The 18947-nt window shown below is 48.9% G+C and overlaps 1 long non-coding RNA gene across 1 annotated transcript in view; it reads left to right on the forward strand.

The window, feature by feature from the left end:
- The window catches only part of LOC138300842 (uncharacterized), a 273920-nt gene extending 256921 nt beyond the window's left edge, over window positions 1-16999 (forward strand). The window contains exon 3 of the long non-coding RNA XR_011205024.1: window positions 16275-16999. This is a non-coding gene — a long non-coding RNA (uncharacterized lncRNA). The remainder of the gene's footprint in view (window positions 1-16274) is intronic.
- The last annotated feature ends 1948 nt before the right edge of the window (window positions 17000-18947 follow it).

An 18947-nucleotide genomic window follows, 5' to 3' on the forward strand; every position in this document is an offset into this window, starting at 1 on the left:
GTCCACAGGGTGGGAGACTGAGTCTGACCCACAGTGGGTGACACCTGTCGCTCTAAATCCGGATTTTGCTGCGGCTAACTAGCAGTGCCTCGTCTCTCCCGAAAGGTAGAGACGATTGGGCAGCTAAGCGCATGACATATCATACTTCTCAGGGAAGTCGTGGTCACTCAGGTCGAATCGGGTTCTCTCATTCACTATTCAGTCTCATATATAAATGACAATGAAAGCAGCATACGTTTTAAAAACTGGTTTAATAAAACAACTGCATTTTAGATAGCAAAGCGTGAGCTGCAATAACCAGAATGACACAACATGACAATATTAAAATGGTGACGATGAGAGTGAAGCATAAGAATAACGCTATCATATTGCCACTAGAATCGATGGACTATTTTTGATCTGAATCATAATTTGAGCACAGCATGGGAAGCTCTAATCCTGCCTTTCAGGTTCCCCCGGGAGGCCATCGACCTTCATACCTGAGCAAACGCCTGTAGTCTGCGTTAGCATCTGCAGCGAAGCATTCAGCAATCAGCATACAGTTGAGGTTCCCTGGCTGGAATCTCCCTCTTAACGTGTAATGGGACTAGGAAGTGTTTTTATGATAACGCAGCTAATGTTCTACGAAAATGTCCCTACGTAAGGATGTGTATTTTCTACGAATGTTGAAGACTAAACTTCTACCACGTTCACCGGCAATGTACCAAACTGTAGCCTTGACTGAAGGACAAAGTGATCAAGAATGTCTTGTTTGAGAACACAGAGCTGGGCTAAGCAAAACAGTTAGATAGAAGAAATTAAAACAAAACCGTAAAACTGGTTATTGTAAAAATAATAATGCAAAGCCGAATAAAATATATCTAGGTCAAAGTGCACAGCGGCCTAGTGTATTAAACTAACATGCATGGAGCTATAGCTCAAATGGCTACACAACAATACGTTGGTACCTTACTGCCCTTCACCCAACCATCCAGTGACCTGCAAAAAGAATCAGCACATTCCAACCATGTTTGTGATTCCTTCTTCTTATAGGACTTAAACCTGTCCTTGTACTGATCAGGGGTGAGACCATACCTAGTGATCAGGGCATCCTTCATGATAGGTTAAGTGAGCCCCTGGGATCCCCTATGGATGTCAGAGTGAGTATCCCTTCCCTCTACCTCGAAAGTGCTCCCACAGACCCCCCTGCAATGAGCTTCAGGGACCAGATTCATATGGAGAGCAGGCTCATGCCCCTTAAACCACAACAGTATGTCATCCTCCCTCTGGTAATCCTTCACGAGGCCCTTAGGAATGTGCACCCTCCTCTCAAGCTGCACTGTATTATTGCTGCCACCATTCCTACTAGACTGGCTCCTCTGATCCAGCTCCCTGAAGATGACCTCATGAGCCAACAAGAACTTTTTCTCTTCTATGGCCATCCTCATTTTCTCCAACTCCAACTCCAACTGGTGAGCCCTCTCTGCCTGTCTGTCCTACAACTCTTCAGGAGTCAGACCTTTAGAGGACACACTGCTACCTGCCCTGGAGACCCCTTCCCTGAACATAACAGGCCCACCCACTAAACCACTGTGTATGGATTGCTCTTCCTCCTCCTCCTCCTCCTCCTCCTCTGTATGCCCCTCAGCTTCCTTGACTGTAACTCAGGCCCTCGGTGCCTTCAGCAGCTCCTCCTTCCTGGTGGAGCCCTTATTGGGACAAACAAGGTTTTTGCAGAACTGCCTCAACTGGGCAACTGTATAGCTCTCCAGTTTCCCTAAATCAAAAACAGCTCCAGCTGATGCATCTCCAGATTGAGACACGATGAAGAGTTAAAAGTGCAAAGTTCCAAAGGCAGAAAAACAAGTTCCCAAATGGAGTTAAGTCAATGAAGGATTACCACAAAAAGGAAGTAGGGAAAAATCCAAAAAAAGAGAAAAAAGCAAAAATCACAAAAACAAGTAATATGTGGTCACGTAATGGTCTGCACTGAACACAGTAGTGTACACTTAATCACTGTATGTCAAGTACAAATACAAGTCCAATCCCAACTGCTGATGACCAGTGTTAGAAATGGGTTCTTTGGTTGGCAGTCAGGTTACCCCCTGACCAAGCAAGGACCCTCACTCTAGTCAGGGTAAAGGAGGCTCGCCCTCAGCTTACCCCACTCACCCCCAGGGTCTCTTGGCACGATCAGGCTGGCTTAACTTCAGAAGCAAGGTGTAAAGTACTTGTACCAACATACACAGTAACTTAGTGAAAACACTACAAAATGACACAGCACAGGTTTAGAATAATAGGCAATATTTATCTAAACAAAACAAGACCAAAAGGACAAACATCCAACATACACAAGTCAAGATATGAATTTTAAAATGAATAAAAGTCATAGGCCCTCATTACAACCCTGGTGGTTGGTGTTACAGCGGTGGTAATACCGTCAACAGGCCGGCAGTAACAAAAATAGAATCATGACCATGGCGGAAACCGCCAAAACATACAGCCACTTTAACACTCCGACCGCCACGGCAGTAGCAACAAACACCTTGCCTGTAACCGCCAACAGACAGGCGGAAGACAATGTACTGCCCACCCCATTACAACCCGCCCATCCGCCAGCTTATCCGCGGTGTTACCACACCATCAAAAGCACGACGGAAACAGTACTTTGAAGGGAAACCACTCACCTCTCAACACTCAAGGAAGAACCAGGACGCCATGGAGCCCAAACTACAGGTGTTACCCATGCTGGTGTATCTTCTCATCTACCAGGAGTACCAACGCTGGCGACGACGGCCACAGTGAGTACTGCACCTAGTACACGGGGGCGGAAAAAGAGAGTGACACACACGCAACACGCAACACCCCCACTCCCACCCTCACCCCCAACACCATACACACAAACACATGCAACAATATTACATGTACACCCCGCAACCCTCTGGAATAACCCAAGGACAAAAGGAATGGAGTCAAATGAGTATAATATTAGAAATTTCGAGAAAAATGTCCCTAAATAAATAAACAGTATATACAATATATACACTATATACAAAATGAGGGACAATGTCCACACAAAAATAGTTTGTGTCTCACTGGGCTATAACACAAATGCCAGGCCCACACTTGACTTCTGACTCAAGACGGAGAGAACACTGCAGGGGCATCAGGCTGAAAACACACAGGCACCTCAGAGGGAAGGGGATGGGGGGGACCTCAGCCGGAAGATGGTACTACGCCACTGCTCCTGGAGGGGGGCTCCATGCCCACTGTTTGGTCCTGGGAGTGCAAAACTACTGTCTCTCAAGTCTCTCAAGTGGGTGGTTTTCCCAATGCTCGGTCCTGCGGAGTGCAAAGCCACAGTCTCTCAAGACTCTAAAGTGGGTGGTTTGCCCACTGCTTGGTCCTGGGGAGTGCAAAGCCACAGTCTCTCAAGTCTCTCAAGTGGGTGGGTTGCCCACTGCTTGGTCCTGGGGAGTGCAAAGCCACAATCTCTCAAGTGGGTGGGTTGCCCACTGCTTGGTCCTGGGGAGTGCAAAGCCACAGTCTCTCAAGTGGGTGACATGTTCCACTGGTTCTGGAGGGGGCTTTGTGCCCAGTGTGCTTCATCCTGCCAAGGATAGGCTGAGTGGATGCCTTTCTCCACTGGTTCTGAAGGGGGCTTTGTGCCCATTGTGCTTCATCCTGCCGAGGATAGGGTGAGTGGATGCCTTTCTCCACTGGTTCTGAAGGGGGCTTGGTGCCCAGTGATGCAGCACATGGGGGGTGCCAGGTCACAGTCCCTCACCTGGGTGTCAGAGCCACGAGATTTGCAGTGGCCAGGATGCATGATAATCCATGGGGGGAGGGCTACAGTACATCTGCCGGAGGCTACGGTTGCACAGTGTTGGCAGTGCCGCTGCTGCCAGTGGTGGGGGGAGGCTCCAGCCCTTCTCCTGCTGCCTCAGACGGCTGCCCACTGGGGCTGCTGCTGCTGGCAGTGGTGCTACTGTCAGCGGTGCAGGTGGCGGTGCTTGCGGCGGTGCAGGTGGCGGTGCTGGCCACGGTGCAGGTGGTGCCATTGGTGGGGGGAGGCTCCAGCCCTTCTCCTGCAGCCTCAGACAGCTGCCCACTGGGGCTGCTGCTGCTGACAGTAGTGGTGCTTGTGGCGGTGCAGGTGGTGGTGCTGGCCACGGTGCTGGCCGCTGTGCAAGTGGTGGTGCTGACAGTTGTGCTGGTAGTCACCAGGCCTTCACCTTCAGGCTCGGACGGCTGATGTGGCTTGGATGGTGTTTTGTGCCCCTTCCTGCCCTTGGCAGATGGTGGTGTCAACTTAGGTGTGGCAACTGGAGTCTTTGAAGTGGCCTTGCTGTGTGGTTGTGGTTCCGTCCCCTTGCTGGATGCTGTCCCCTTCTTCACCTTGCCAGGTGGCGGAATGTTCTTGCCCTTGGCAGGGGTTGTTGGCACACTGGCTGGGCTGACGGGTGCCTCCTTTGAGCCTCTGACAGCTGCAGACAGCACAGCAGACGTTAATTTGGTGGCTGAGGTACTGGGCTGGGTTTTGGCCACGCTGGCCTGGGGTGAAGGACGGGGGGGAAGGGGTAGGGAAGATGTCAGTGTTTGCTAGGAAGAGCTTCTTACGGAGATTGGGGCGGGAAGAGGGTGAAGGTTTGGGAGTGGAGGAAGAAGGAGTGGTTGTAGGAGGTATCAGTCTGCTGTGTTTGGGTGAAGGTGCATGAGCTGGATGCTGTTGGGAAGTAGATGGTTGTTGGGTGGGTGTGTGCTTGTGTTTGTGTACTTCTGGAGGAGAGGTCACAGACACAGTGGGTGAGGACACAGGGGACGTGTGCATGGATGTTGGAGTGGTGACTGCCAGTGAGGGGTGTGTAGTGATGGGCGTGCTGGTGATGGAGGTAGTGGATGAAGATGTAGTGCATGCAGGTGTGATTGGAGATGCAACTGGGAGGGAGGTGGATGACGAGGAGGAGGGGGACAAAGTGGAGGCAGTGGATGTTGGTGTGTCTGCATGGGGATGGTGTTTGTGTGAGTGCCTCTGAGATGAAGTGTGGTGCTTGTGTTTGCCTGAGCCACTTCTGTGTGTTGATGTGAGTGAATGCTGGTCTCAAGGTGTGCTTGGGATAGGCTGGGGTAGAGAAAGTTGGAGGGGGGAGGATACAGGGACAATGTCTGCCATCAGTGCGGAGGCCAGAGCCTGAAATGCTCTCGGTTAGGCCACCACACCAGAGTGAATGCCCTCCAAGTATGCATTTGTTGGTTGCAAATGCCTCTAGACACCCTGGATGGCATTCAGTAGGGTTGACTGCCCAACACTGAGGGATCTCAGGAGGTCAATAGCCTCCTCAGGGCAGCAGGGCTGACTGGGGAAGGTCCTGAGTTGCCTGGGGTGAGGGAGATACCCACCCTCCTGGGTGAGCGGGCACGGGAAACAGGCTAAGGGGCTGCTGGGAGGGTGGTGCTGGTAGGGGGATGGTGGCTGTACCTGTTGTTGGGGTGGGCACAGAGATGTCCGCAATGCCAAGGAGCTTCCAATGGAGGAGGAGTCGCTGTCTGTAGTGTCCCCTCCTGTCTCCGTCATGGTGCTCCCCTAGCCCTCTGTCCCACTGGTGCCCTCACCCTGTGTGGATTCGGCCTCCAGGCCCATGTGGGATGCAGCTCCCTCCGTCGCCGGTGCCTCTGCTCCTCCGCCAGATGATGCTAATGCACAGAAGGACAGGGTAACAAAACAAAAGGGGGGGAGAGACAGAGGATACACTTGGTCAATGCCAGCAACAACACTACCTTTGGCGTACAGAAAACAAAGGGAGCAGCTGTATGCACTAGGCCATGCACTACCAGTTACAAAGATAGTCACCAGTGCATGAGGTACCTAGCATAATGCCATCAGCTGCACACCTGAAACAAACAGGGCCCTGACCAGTAGGAGATGCCCACTAACACCATTGGGAATGGAGTGCTTCAAAGCCTGCTCAAAAAGGGACCTACGTGCCATGTTCGCCCTGGCCTAGGTGCACCCAAAGTCCACATCCCCACCCAGGTAAAACGCGCAAAGTCATGATTCTGAATTTGTACTCACCCCCTTGTGGCTGCTTTGATGCCCTCAAGCGCCCATCCAACTCTGGGTACGCCACCGCCAGGATGCGGAACATCAGGGGAGTCAGGGTACGACGGGCCCCCCTTCCTCGTAGGGAGGCCAGCCCCAGGTGGGCCTCCGCCGCCTTCCTTGCCCAGCAGCGCAGGTCCTGCCACCGTTTGGGGCAGTGAGTGCTCCACCTGTCAAAGACCCCCAGGGTCTGCACATCCTTGGTGATGGCATACCCTTTTTCTGATGGGCGCTGACCAGCAGGAAAAAGACAGCAGAAAAGGGATTAGTCATACCGTCCGGACTGTCATACTCATGGCCCACCATATCCCTTCCATCCCCTTACGCACATACATTAACCACCATACATGCAGCACTCTTCCCAGGACACATTAGCCCCCCCATACATGTGGCTTACACACAAAGCACTCCATACATTCATGCCCCACTCATCATGCTCACAGTGTACTCAACTGTTTGTCTGAGGGACCATAGAGTAAAGTGTACTGGGATAGGACCCCATCTACCAGTCTCTCCAACCCCTCCGAAGTGAAGTCAGGGGCCCTTTCCCCAGACACATGAGCCATTGTCGCTTCCAGACACAGGTCACAGCAGCATTTGCAGTGTAGGTCCTCTCCTGTTGAAGGTCAGGTAGCAAGTGAGTGAATAGATAGAAAATGGCGGTCACGTCTGCGGCGGTGTGTACCATCACCATCGGCGTACATCGCCATTGGCTCCTGGAAACCATAGGGCCTAATGTTAACCAATGAGAAGTTGCGCGGCGGTCATCGACTGCTGACCGCAACGTCGCACAACGCAGCAGAATTACCTCATTTCCACTTGTCCCTACTCACAGGTGGGGCAACCGCCATTTCAGTGGGGCACAGGTCGTGGCACCTAACTGCGTCACAGCAGACATTGGCACATCAACTGACTCTCAGATTCACATACTGGTTCTGTAAATGAAGATATGCATCATCATTACAATAGATGTGTGAATATGACCCTCTGCTCACCGTTTTCCTCCCTAGACTTCAACCGCTGAGGATTTCAGCTATCCACCACCCCACAGGTATCCCCCCTCTAGTGCAGGTCCTGTCAGTACTCCATTTACTGGCAAGTGGTTCCTTCCAAACAACAGTGGCCGTGGCATCAGGGCTGTCTCAGCCAATGTTCTCCAATGTGTTGACCCGAGTGTTCTCTGCCCTGCTGAAACACTTGCGCAGCGTATTCCCCCAGGTGGAGGATTTGGCCACAGTGAAGGCTGACTTTTATGCCCTGGGGCATATCCCCATCATCATTGGTGCCATTGATGGTACCCATGTAGCACTTGTCCCTCCCCGGAGAAATGAAAGTGTTCAGTAACAGAAAAAGCTATCACTCTCTGAATGTGCAGATGATGTGTTTTACGGACCAGTACATCTTCCATGTGAATGCCAAGTATCCTGGCTCTGTGCATGACGCCTTTATCTTGAGGAATAGCAGCATCCCATATATGATGGCTCAACTCCAGAGGCACCAGGTGTGGCTAATAGGTGAGCCCAAGGTCCCCACCCAGTATATATTGGTGTATGGGTATGGGGTTGTCCCTAAGGGTGAGTGTGTGGCTAACAGGTATCCCTCGATATTTGCAGGTGACCCTGGTTACCCCAACCTCTCTTGGCTACTGACCCCAGTGAGGAATGCAAGAACAAAGGCAGAGGAACATGGGCGAACAGGGTGGATAATTGAAAGAACCTTCGGCCTCCTGAAGGCCAGGTTTAGGTGCCTCCATCTGACAGGAGGATCCCTGTACTAGTAACCCAAGAAGGTATGCCAGATCATTGTTGCATGATGCAAAACCTGGCCTTGAGACGCCAGATGCCTTTTCTGCAGGAGGATGAGCCTGGAGATGGTTTTGTGGCAGCGGTGGAGCCTGTGGACAGTAAGGAAGAGGAGGCAGAGGATAAAGATGTGGACAACAGACGTTCTCTCATACAGCAGTACTTCCAGTGACACAGAGGTAAGACACTGTAACTTCACTTCACATTGCAGTTTTGTGTTGGACATTGGACATGGCTGCATGATTTCCCTATTTCTATGGCCACTTACTGTACCCTTTGGCATCTCTATTTTCAGATCTCTGTGCCCCACTCTGTCTCCTGGTGTGTTTACTGCTGCCCACTACAGGTCATACCAATGTATATAGAACTGTACATATGAATTGCAATATTTACAGATTGTTGAACTAATACATTTTTCAATCAATTGACAGACTCCAGACTTGTATTTGTTCCAAGGGTGTTTACTAAGTGCTAAGAGGTTGAGGGGGATGTGCAATGGGCTTGGGTGATGGTGGAAGAATGTCCAGTTAGAGTCCAGTCTCTTTGTATCACAGATGCATTGTCCAATGGGGCATAGGAAGGGGAGCAATGGCAGTTCAAGGCGGACAGGGTAACAGAGTGGGACACAAAGGTGACAATCAGGAGAGTCTTATTTTCTGGCGGGGGTCTTGGCAATGTACTCTGTCTTCTGCCTGGATCGCATGGACCGTTTGCGGGGTGGTTCTCCTTCTGCAGGGGGTGGGGTGCTGGTGGCCTGTTGTTCCAGTGGTGGTGCCTCTTGTCCAATAGTGCCGGCGGAGGTGAAGGGCTGTTCTTCGGTGTGGCTAGTGTCAGGGGCCTGTTGGTGTGCTACTGCCTCCCTTATGGTGTTGGCCATGTAAGCCAGCACCCCTGCAATGGTGACCAGGATAGTGTGGATGTCCTTCAGGTCCTCATGATCCCCAGGTACTATCCCTCCTGCAGCCGCTGGGTCTCCTGCAAATTGGCCAGTCTTTGGCCCAAGGTCTCCTGTTCATGGGGTATTTGTCAGGTGGTGGAGTGATGGGGGTGAGGGTAGGAGTTTGTGATGGCATGCAGGTAGGGTGGGGGACACAGTAGTAAAGATTTGACTTACCAGAGTCCAGTCCTCCTGCTACTCCTGCGAGGCCCTCAGGATGCATTATTGCCAAGACTTGCTTCTCCGAGGTTGTTAGTTGTAGGGGAGGAGGTGGGGGTCCACCGCCAGTCCTCTGTATGGCTACCTGGTGTCTTGCAACCACGGAACGCACCTTCCCCCGTAGGTCGTTCCACCTCTTTCTGATGTCATCCCTTGTTCTGGGGTGCTGTCCCACGGCGTTGACCATGTCCACAACCCTCCTCCATCTTCCTTGCAATGGACATCTGCTGCACTTGTAATCCGAATAGCTGTGGCTCTACCTGGATGATTTCCTCCACCATGACCCTTAGCTCCTCCTCTGAAAAACTGGGGTGTCTTTGGGGTGCCATGGATGTGGTGTGAGTGGTATGTGTGAGGATGTGTGGGGTGATGTGTTGTGGTATGTGCTGTGAGGTGCGTGGATGGTGTATGGATGATGGTGTTCTGTGGCTCAGATTGAGTGGGTGCTCCTGGCTTGTCTCTCTCTCTGTTAGCTATCTTTTTTTTTGTTGAAAGGGTTGTGGGTAATATAGGTGTGTGTTTTATAGTGGTGTGGGTGGGTGGGTGGGTGTTGTTGTGTCAGGTGTGTGTAGTTTGAATTGTCCAATGTGATGGAGTTTTGTAAGTGTGTATGTATTATGAGTGCGGTGGTGTGTTTATATCCATTGGTTTACCATGGTTGAAAGACCGCCGCAGTGATTCATGGGTCCTGATACTGTGGGCGTATTCCTGTTGGTGTAACGGTGTGGGTTTTGGTACCACCAGTTTATCACTGACCTTTGGTCTGGCGGACTTGTGTGGGTGTCTGTATAGTGGCGGATTTCTCTGTGTGGGTCATGATACCTGTAGCGGTATCACCGTATGTTGGCGGCCTTCAGCACGGCGGTAGGCGCCATTTACCGTCAATATTGTAATGAGGGCCTTAATCCTTAGAAAACAGTGGGAATGCTGTTACTGCACAAAAGTACCTTGGTAGCTTCAAAATAAAGCCGCACAGGGGAGAAAAATGCCAGCGATGTGTCAATTTCTCAGTCGCAAGCGAGACCGTGTGTCGTTCCTCTTCCAGTCGGGTCGGCATTCATCGTTTCTTCTCACCCGCAAGAGAGTGATGCTTCGATCCGGATGGGCACCTCGAGTCTGGGCAGGCTTTGCGATGATTTTCTGCGCCCAGCGATGTTGCATTGAAATCCGGTCACACGGTGTCAAGAAACCAGGCAGCTTGGGGGCTTAGGTCATTAACAGCAGCCACTGCGGGTGTTGCGCCTCGTTTCTCCAGCTGCGTTGCTTTGATCTCTCAGCCGCATGCAGATGGAGCATTGATTATAGCCACGAGGCCTGCGGCGTGTCGTTTATCAGCCGCGAGGCCGGTGGTGCGTCGAAAGCTTCGCCGCACGGCAGTCTTTGTATGGATTTCTGTCCTTTTCCACCAGCTTCACCTTTTCAGGGCCCAGAGACAGGTTAAGGAACCACTTGGCAGGCAGGACTCTCAGCAGACAGCCCAGGTGCTGGCAAAGAGAATTCTTTGATGTCCCTAAGACTTCAACAACAGGTTGCAAGCTCAGTTGAAGCCCTTAGCGATTCTTCACCAGTGGGAAGTCACACAAAAGTCAGTCTTTGTCCTCTCTCAGGCAGAAGCAGCTACTGCAGGCCAACCCAGCAAAGCAAGTCACAGGCAAAGGGACGGTACTCCTCCAATTTCCAGCTCTTCTCCTTGGCAGAGGTTCCTCTTGGTTCCAGAAGTAATCTGATTTTCAGGGATTTTGGCTATTCTTATACCCCTTTCGGACTTTGAAGTAGGCCTACTTCAAAGAGAAGCCTCAGTTGTTTTCAAGATCCTGCCCAGGCCAGGCCCCAGACACACCAGGGGGGTTGAAGACTGCATTGTGTGAGGACTGGCACAGCCCTTTCAGGTGTAAGTGAACACTCCCCCCTCAGCCCAGATGGCCCATCAGGATACGAAGGCTACATCCCCGCTCTCTTTGTGTCACTCTCTAGAGGAGAGGTGCAAACAGCCCAACTGTCAAACTGACCCAGACAGAGAATCCACAAACAGGCAGAGTCACAGAATGGTTTAAATGGTTTAGGCAAGAAAATGCCTACTTTCTAAAAGTGACATTTTCAAACACACAATCTAAAAACCAACTTCACTAAAAGATGTATTTTTGAATTGTGAGTTCAGAGATCCTAAACTCCTTATTTCTATTGGCTCGCAAAGGGAATCTGCACTTTAATCACATTTAAAGGCAGCCCCCATGTTAAACTATGAGAGAGATAGCCCTTGCAACAGTGAAAAACGAATTTGGCAGTATTTCACTGTCAGGACATGTAAAGCACATAAGTACATGTCCCACCTTTAACATACACTACACCCTGCCCTTGGGGCTACCTTGTGCCTACCTCAGGGGTGCCTTACATGTATAAAAAGGGAAGGTTTAGACTTGGCAAGTGGGTACTTTGCCAAGTCGGATTGGCAGTTTAAAACTACACACGCAGTCACTGCAGTGGCATGTCTGAACCATGTTTACAGGGCTACTAATGTGGGTGGCACAACCAGTGCTGCAGGCCCACTAGTAGCAATTGATTTACAGGCCCTGGGCACCTCTATTACACTTTACTAGGGACTTACTAGTAAATCAAATATGCCAATCATGGATAAGCCAATGGATACATACAATTTATACAGGGAACATTTACACTTTAGCACTGGTCAGCAGTGGTAAAGTGTCCAGAGCAAACAAAAACAGCAGAAACAGAGACCAGCACACGGAAACAACCTGGAAAGGAGAAGCCAAAAGTTAGGGGAGACCATGCCAATGATGCCAAGTCTAACAATGATGAGTTGGAAAATGCTTTAAATGCATCTTTGGTGAGGGTGGTATCTAAGGCTTTACAACCCCCGAATCAACAACTTCTGGAACTGGCAGTCTGAAGTTCTTTTGCATCCCCAGCTAGGGAAGATTCAAGGCCCTTACCTCCTGTACAGGTTCAGGTATCCTCCATACCTTCTACCTTGACCTGACCGGACACCAGAGCTTAAGTACAGCTACTCTGATCCAATGCTTTTGGACGGCTTTGCCTTGCCTTTCTAATAAGGTGCCTTGATGTCCAGGAGGCGAGGGCGAATGCCAAGCCTGTATGTACCCCTGAAGACGATTCCTGTTTCCCTTGGGGGACAGATGACAATGCCAGAGAGGACTCCAATAACCCTGATGGGGACTTTGGAGGTGAGCCGGGTCCGAGTAGACTATGGCGACCGAGAGGCAGTGCTAAGAAACCCAGGCTTGATGATGAAGGCGAACAGGACTTCTTGCAGTGCCGGGAATGCTTAACCCAGAGGATATTTATCACCCCTGCTAATCAGATTGGGTCTCCGGTGAGAAGATGTCAAGTTATGTCCCCAGCCGGAAATGCAAGCCCATAGACCAAGATTTGCAAGGCCATCTGAGGGCAGAATGTCCTAGACGTACGCTGGCCAATTAGGTCGCCTCCATGCCTGAGATTGACTCCACAATGACTACTTTTTTTAACAAATTTATCAAGGACCCTGAGAAAAGTTTCAACCGTTCATTGGGGGGGTTGCTAGGATAAGGTATTGGATGTCCTGGGACCACTCACTAACATCCTGGACATGGCAGAAGATGCCATTAAATCTGCCAATCTCATTTAGCTTACCATCCTGTCAGGTTGGGCCCTTCGAGCCTTGTGGTTTTTGGCCAATGTGAATTGTGCCCTCTCTGTGGAGAGGAGATGATCACTTTTGATCAAAACTGACCACAGGTTGGGTGAGCTAGCCTCTTCTGAGACAGGCCCTGTGGCAAAAGGGGGTCTCTTAGGTGATCCATTCATTAAAGAGCTTAATTGCTTTGTAACTACTTTTTCTTCCTTGGACAAGGCACAGCAGTCAATTAAGAACATTTTTCACCAGCAAATTTTTGTAGGGGCCTAAAGAGGTAGAGGGCACTTCCTTCTCGACCCGTCACAAGCAGCAGACTAAGAGATCCCTCCAGTGGAAAGACCAGAAGCGTTTTGGAGGCTTCTATACCTCTAGAGGATGAAGCAGAAGTTGTGGCTCCCAGGGAGTGTTTCGCAGTGCTAGCAACACACTCGGAGGTACCTCTGGTAAGAAGTGCCCCTTTTTCCCCTTGCGTGCAAGGGGGCAGACTCAGGTGGTTCAGTCAAAAGTAGGCTTTTATTACAAGGGATGCATGGGTTCTTAAAACCATACCAGGCTGTCATACAGAGCTGTACGGGACCCTGGTCCAACATGCAATTCCCGGTCCTTAGTTTTTTTCCCGGAAGGGTGCTCAACTGGTGGATCAAGAGGTATCTGAGCTTCTTCACAAAGGGGCAATTGTCTGTTCGATTCTTCATCCCAAGGGTTTTGCAAGCAATATTTTTCTTGTCAAAAAGAAAGACAAGGGTTTCCGGCTGATCATCAATCTCAGGAATTTCAACAAGTGGGTGGTATACCTCCATTTCAAGATGGAGGGTATTCACCTTCTCAGGGATATTCTATTGCCCAACAATTGGTTGGTGAGGCTGGATTTAAAGAACACCTACCTCACTGTACCAATCTTTTCACCGCACAGATGGTTCCTCCAACTCAAATAGGGAGGTCAAGTCTACGAGTTCACATGCCTTCCATTCGGATGGTCCTCATCGCCTTGGTGCTTTACCAAGGTGATGAGAGCGGTGGTGGAATGGTTGTGTGCCAGAGGGATCAGGCCCATAGTATACTTAGAGGATATCCTCCTGATGCCACAGACAAGGACAACCTTTCCTCTCAACTGGAGATGACCAGATCTTTCTTGGAGGAGCTGGGGTTCAACATAAATTGTCAGAAATTGGACTTTACCACAGCCCAATAAATGTTTTTCTTAGGGTTAGAAATTGACACGGTGCAGCCGTCTCTGCATCTGCCCCAGAAGAAGACTGCATTAATTTGCAAAGAATTGAGGAAGACGCTGGTGACAGAAAAGCTCTCTCTACGTCAACTTGACAGGCAGTCTGTCTTCCGTTCTCGTCCAGTCAGGCAGCTTTTTCCAGCCCTCTCCACTATTGTGAACTTCAATGCCTGAAGGCCCAGCACCTCAGACAGGGCCTAACTTGTGCTCAGGAGATTTCCTTTGCCCAGAAGCTCACACAGAATTCCATTGGTGGCTTGATCAAATGCATGCCTGGAATGGCAGGGCCCTCTTCTGCTCCACCCCAGACCTAGTCATAGAGTCTGATGCCAGCCGGCTGGGTTGGGGCACTTGCTGTGCAGATATTACCGTAGGAGAACAGTGATCAGAGCAAGAAGACTCCCTGCATATCAACTGTTTGGAGCTTCTTGGTGGATCCTTTGTGAGCCAGAGCCTGGCAGCCAACAGGGTGTCCTGCTTCAGCCTCCTGAAAATGGACAATGTCTCCGCAGTACGGTATATCAATTGACTGGGGGGCACTCGGTCCAAGGTCCTGGTGGAATTGGCCAAGGAATTTTGGGCCTTCTGCCTACAACACAATCTTTCAGTGACAGCGGAGTACCTTCCAGGGAGGCTCAATCAGATTGCGGATTGGCAATTCTGTCACCTAAAGGAATACAGTAATTGGCAGTTAGATCCTGTTCTTTTTCAACAGATCATGGATCGGTGGGGTCCTCTTCAGGTGGAACTGTTCGTGTCCCACCTCAACTTCCATTTTCCCCGGTTTTTCAGCTAGCGTCTGGATCCCTTGGTGGAAGTAACAGATGCCTTTCTGCAGAACTGGTGGGAATTTCAGGGGTATGCTTTTCCCCCCTTTTAGATGATAACCTGGCTCACGACTCTGGTCAGGTGGCAGAAAGAAGAGGTGATCATAGGGACACCGCTCTTGAGGTCACAAGTCTGGTTTCCAGTTCTGGAACTTTCCATGGCTTCTCCAAACCCACTTACCCAGAGTCCTCGGATTCTGAGGGACATGGTGGGCAACTCTCACCCTCTGGTTCAGGACGGCACACTAACTCTGATGGTTTGGAGGATTACATGGGATGCTGGGAAGTCCCACACCTTTTCACACATGCTGCATCCCTTAACAAGCGAGCATGGTCCGACTCTACCCTAAAGCGTTATGGATCTGGAATTTGGATCCCGTAGCAGCAGATGCAGTGCAAGAGGTCAATTTCTTGTCTGAACTAGAAGACAGGGGGTTTAAATACTGTATTATTAATGCAAGCAGATCTGCTATTTCAGCTGGTCATTTTCCTGTTCATGATTTCCCAGCAGGGGAACATACTATTGTTTGTCGCCTTCTGAGAGGTATCCAATTGTCTGTTCCATCAGAACCACTACATTCCACTCTTGGGATGTTAATGTAGTTTTGCAGATGTTTCAGTCTTGGCAGGACAATCAATATCTTTCCTGAAAGACACTTTCAGGTAAGTTGGTGATGTTATTATGCCTAATCTCTCACAAAAGAGTGTCAGATGTTCTGGCTTTAGACTTTATGGGAAATATGTTTACTCTGGACGGAGTTTCTTTCAGGGTTTCTAGACATACCAAACCTATTACCAGAGTGGTTTCTAACCCCTCTTTCCTGAGTCACCCTACGCTATGTGTGGTCTCTTTTCTGAGAGTTCATGAGAGCATGTCTGAAAAGTATCGGCCAGCGGGAACGGACCAGTTGCTTCTTTCCCTTAAAAAGTTCTTTAAACCAGTTTCTGCTCCTAACACTCTCTGTTGAGTTAGATGAGTTCTTCAAGAAGCAGAGATTGACACATCCTCCTTTGGTGCCCAATTTACAAGGGGTGCAGTGGCTTCTAAAGCTTTTTCTTTGGGAGGTAGACTTGAAGATTTTCTCAGAACAGCAGCTTGGTTGTCAGAGTCTACTTTTAAGACGTTTTATTTTAAACCAATTCCCAGCATGGCTGCTCTTGCAGTCAATCAGCTTTAAATGACCATTATTTGAGCCTCCAGCTTTGAAATGCAATATAAAATTTCCCCTAGCTATCGAGAAGGAAAGTTTCAATTCTATCAAAGACATGGAGGTGGACTTATCCCTCCCATACAGATTTTTATTCCTGTTCTACCCTCCCGATTTCATGTTTTTCTCACAATTAGGATAAGTATACAATTTGTTTCCAGTTATTATGCTGTTTCATGGTATTGTGTGTCTAATACTACAGTATTGATATTGCTTTTAATTGCCTTTCCTTGTTTAATGACTCTCTGTGTTCTTGGTATACAGTGTTAGGCAATTGCTTGAGTACTTTCATGTTTATTTTTGTTTGTTTCATTTATAGGATTGGATCAGAAACAGGATTTTTGAAAGACACCTGGATCAGGCAGCACTCTGGAAGAATGAGGAAGTGTGGTCCTGGATTGCTATTCTTATGGGGCTGTCTCTATGGTTGTGTCCTGGTTGCAGCAGAGACTTATGGGATTTGTAGTCTTTGACATGTTTATGTCGATTAAGGCTGCTGAGTGGAATATAAAGGAAGAAATAAGCATAATCCTCACCTCCGTCTCCTATAGAATTGAAACCTTCCTTTAAGATAGCTAAGAAATGTTATATTCTTCCTTACAATGCAACAGAATAACCATATTCACTGTCTAAGTTTTCCCCTCTCCCATGCCCAACCTCACCCTCTGTGTCAACTTATTCACACACCCCAGACATTCTTTCAAAGTATATATATTTGTCTGTGATTTCAAATTTGGAATGATCACCTGGAAATAGTGTGCATTATTTTCGGGCTTATGTATTTTATTTTACTGATATGAATGGAATATTATTGTTATTTGTTCATCTCTTGCTTTACTAAATCTTTGTTTACAGAAATGCCTAGAGAAATATATAGCTAATTATCCATAATAGGAAAGAGCATGCACACATTGTATTTTGACAGAAGGAGTGGAGTACTCTAAGATCCTGTAGCTAAAGTAAAAATGAAGTCCCTTATCAAATTCACAAAACACTAGAATGTCACAGAAAGAGTGCTGGTAAAGTACCTAATTTCACCTATAACATGATCTTTGCAATGATTATTCTCTAATGTAATTGTAATTGTAAATTGTATTTATATAGTGCTTACTACCTCTGTCAATGCATTTAAGCACTTTGCAGCAAGTAGCACCCTATTCAGGAGCTCAAGATTAGAGGTTAATGGTAAGTAAATTAGTATTTTTTTGCTTTGTGCGTTAGTTGTGTTAGGTTTATGGTCTTGATTTATTCTGTGTTTAGGTGAGCTTAGAATAGGGATAGAACGATGGGAGTGGATTCGAAAGGGGCAGTAGTAAGCTGTTTTTTTATAAGAAGAAGTCATGTGTACATGTTAATTAGGTAACTTGGATAAAAAAAGGAAGGAAGTTTGATAAGGATGTTTGGGAGTTCATAATAGTCAAAAATGTTTGGGATCAGTCAGAAAGAGGAGGGATGGTCCAAGGGATTTTTAAAATAAAAAAATGAAATTCACTTAGACATACAGAAAAGGCACATAACCTGTACCCATATGTGTACAGAATATTTAACATGGTCTGATATGTAGTTATTTATGGAAAAGCATGCAGGTTTTTCATGATGTTTCTTAGGATTTTATTTAGTACAGACATAAACTCTTCTATATATGCACCTATTTGCATATAGAAGCAGCAATAATGACATTGCGGAGATGAAATTTTACGTGTGCACTGGACATAGGTCACTACCTATGTCCAGCTACATAATGGTAATTCCGAACGTAGGCATGTTTGGTATCAAAAATGTTGGAATTATACCCCAAGGCTTTTGCAAGCATTGCTTGTATAATTCCATGCACTCTGGGGGTTCCTTAGAGGGCCCCCAGTACTACCATTACAGACATCTGAGGTTTCCAGGCATCCCCAGCTGCTGCCTCCTCTCAGACAGGTTTCGGCCCTCCTGTTGCTTGAGAAGTTCAAGCCCAGGAGGGCAGAACAAAGGATTTCCCTTGGGACAGGGTGTTACACCCTCTCCCTTTGGGAAAAAGGTGTTACAGGCTTGGGAGTGATAGCCTCCGCAAGCCACTGGAAATGCTTTGAAGGGCACATTTGGTGCCCTCCTTGCATAAACCAGTATACACCGGTTCGGGGACCCCAGTCCTTGCTCTGGCGCAAAACTGGACAAAGGAAAAGGGAGTGACTACTCCCCTGTCAACCACCTCCTCAAGAGGGTCACTTGGTTTTGCCATCTTGGATTTAAGGTTGGCAGGGAACTCTGGGGGCATCTGAGTGGCCAGTGCCAGCAGGTGACATCAGAGCCCTCTGCTGAGAGGGGGTCACTCAGCTAGGTGACCAATCCCCCTTTCAGGGCTACTTAGGGTCTCTCCTTTGGTGGTTTTTCAGATTCGGATTGCAAGACTCCAGCAGGAATCCTCTGCATCCTCCACTTCACCTTCTCACCAAAGAAAGTGCATCTGGACCCTCCAGGAACTCTACAAACTGCAACAAATAAGCAAAGACTACTTCTACGACATTGTATCTTCAGCTCCTGCCAGCAACTGCAACTGTTTCTCGGTAATGCATCTTCAGAGGACAGCCTGTCTTCAGCTTGCACCAGAAGAGCGAAGGAATCTCCCTTGGGGTGAGGGAGTCACTCCCCTGCTTCACCAGGCACCTAATGCAACGACGACTGGCTATGTGGATCCCCTCTCCTGATGATCTGTGTGGATCCTGCATCACAGGTGGTAGAGTGAAGTGGTCCAGACGGTCCTGACGTCCTACTGTCCAACTTTGGCGGAGGTAAGAGCTTGCCTCCCCACGCAAGACAGTACCCCAGTGCACTGTGTGTTTTGCAATTGCCAGGGCTTGTTTACATCCCTCCATAAACCTCCTTTGTCCCCATGCTGTGGGACTCGTGTGCATGCTGCCTGTTCTTCTGTGGGCTCTCTAAGAGCCCCTTCTGACTCCCTTTCCTGGGTAGGGTCCACCTGGTCCTTCCTGGTCCCGGGCAGCGCCAT

This window comes from Pleurodeles waltl, chromosome 6 (genome assembly GCF_031143425.1).
Source record: "Pleurodeles waltl isolate 20211129_DDA chromosome 6, aPleWal1.hap1.20221129, whole genome shotgun sequence".
In the NCBI taxonomy this organism is placed as follows: domain Eukaryota; kingdom Metazoa; phylum Chordata; class Amphibia; order Caudata; family Salamandridae; genus Pleurodeles; species Pleurodeles waltl.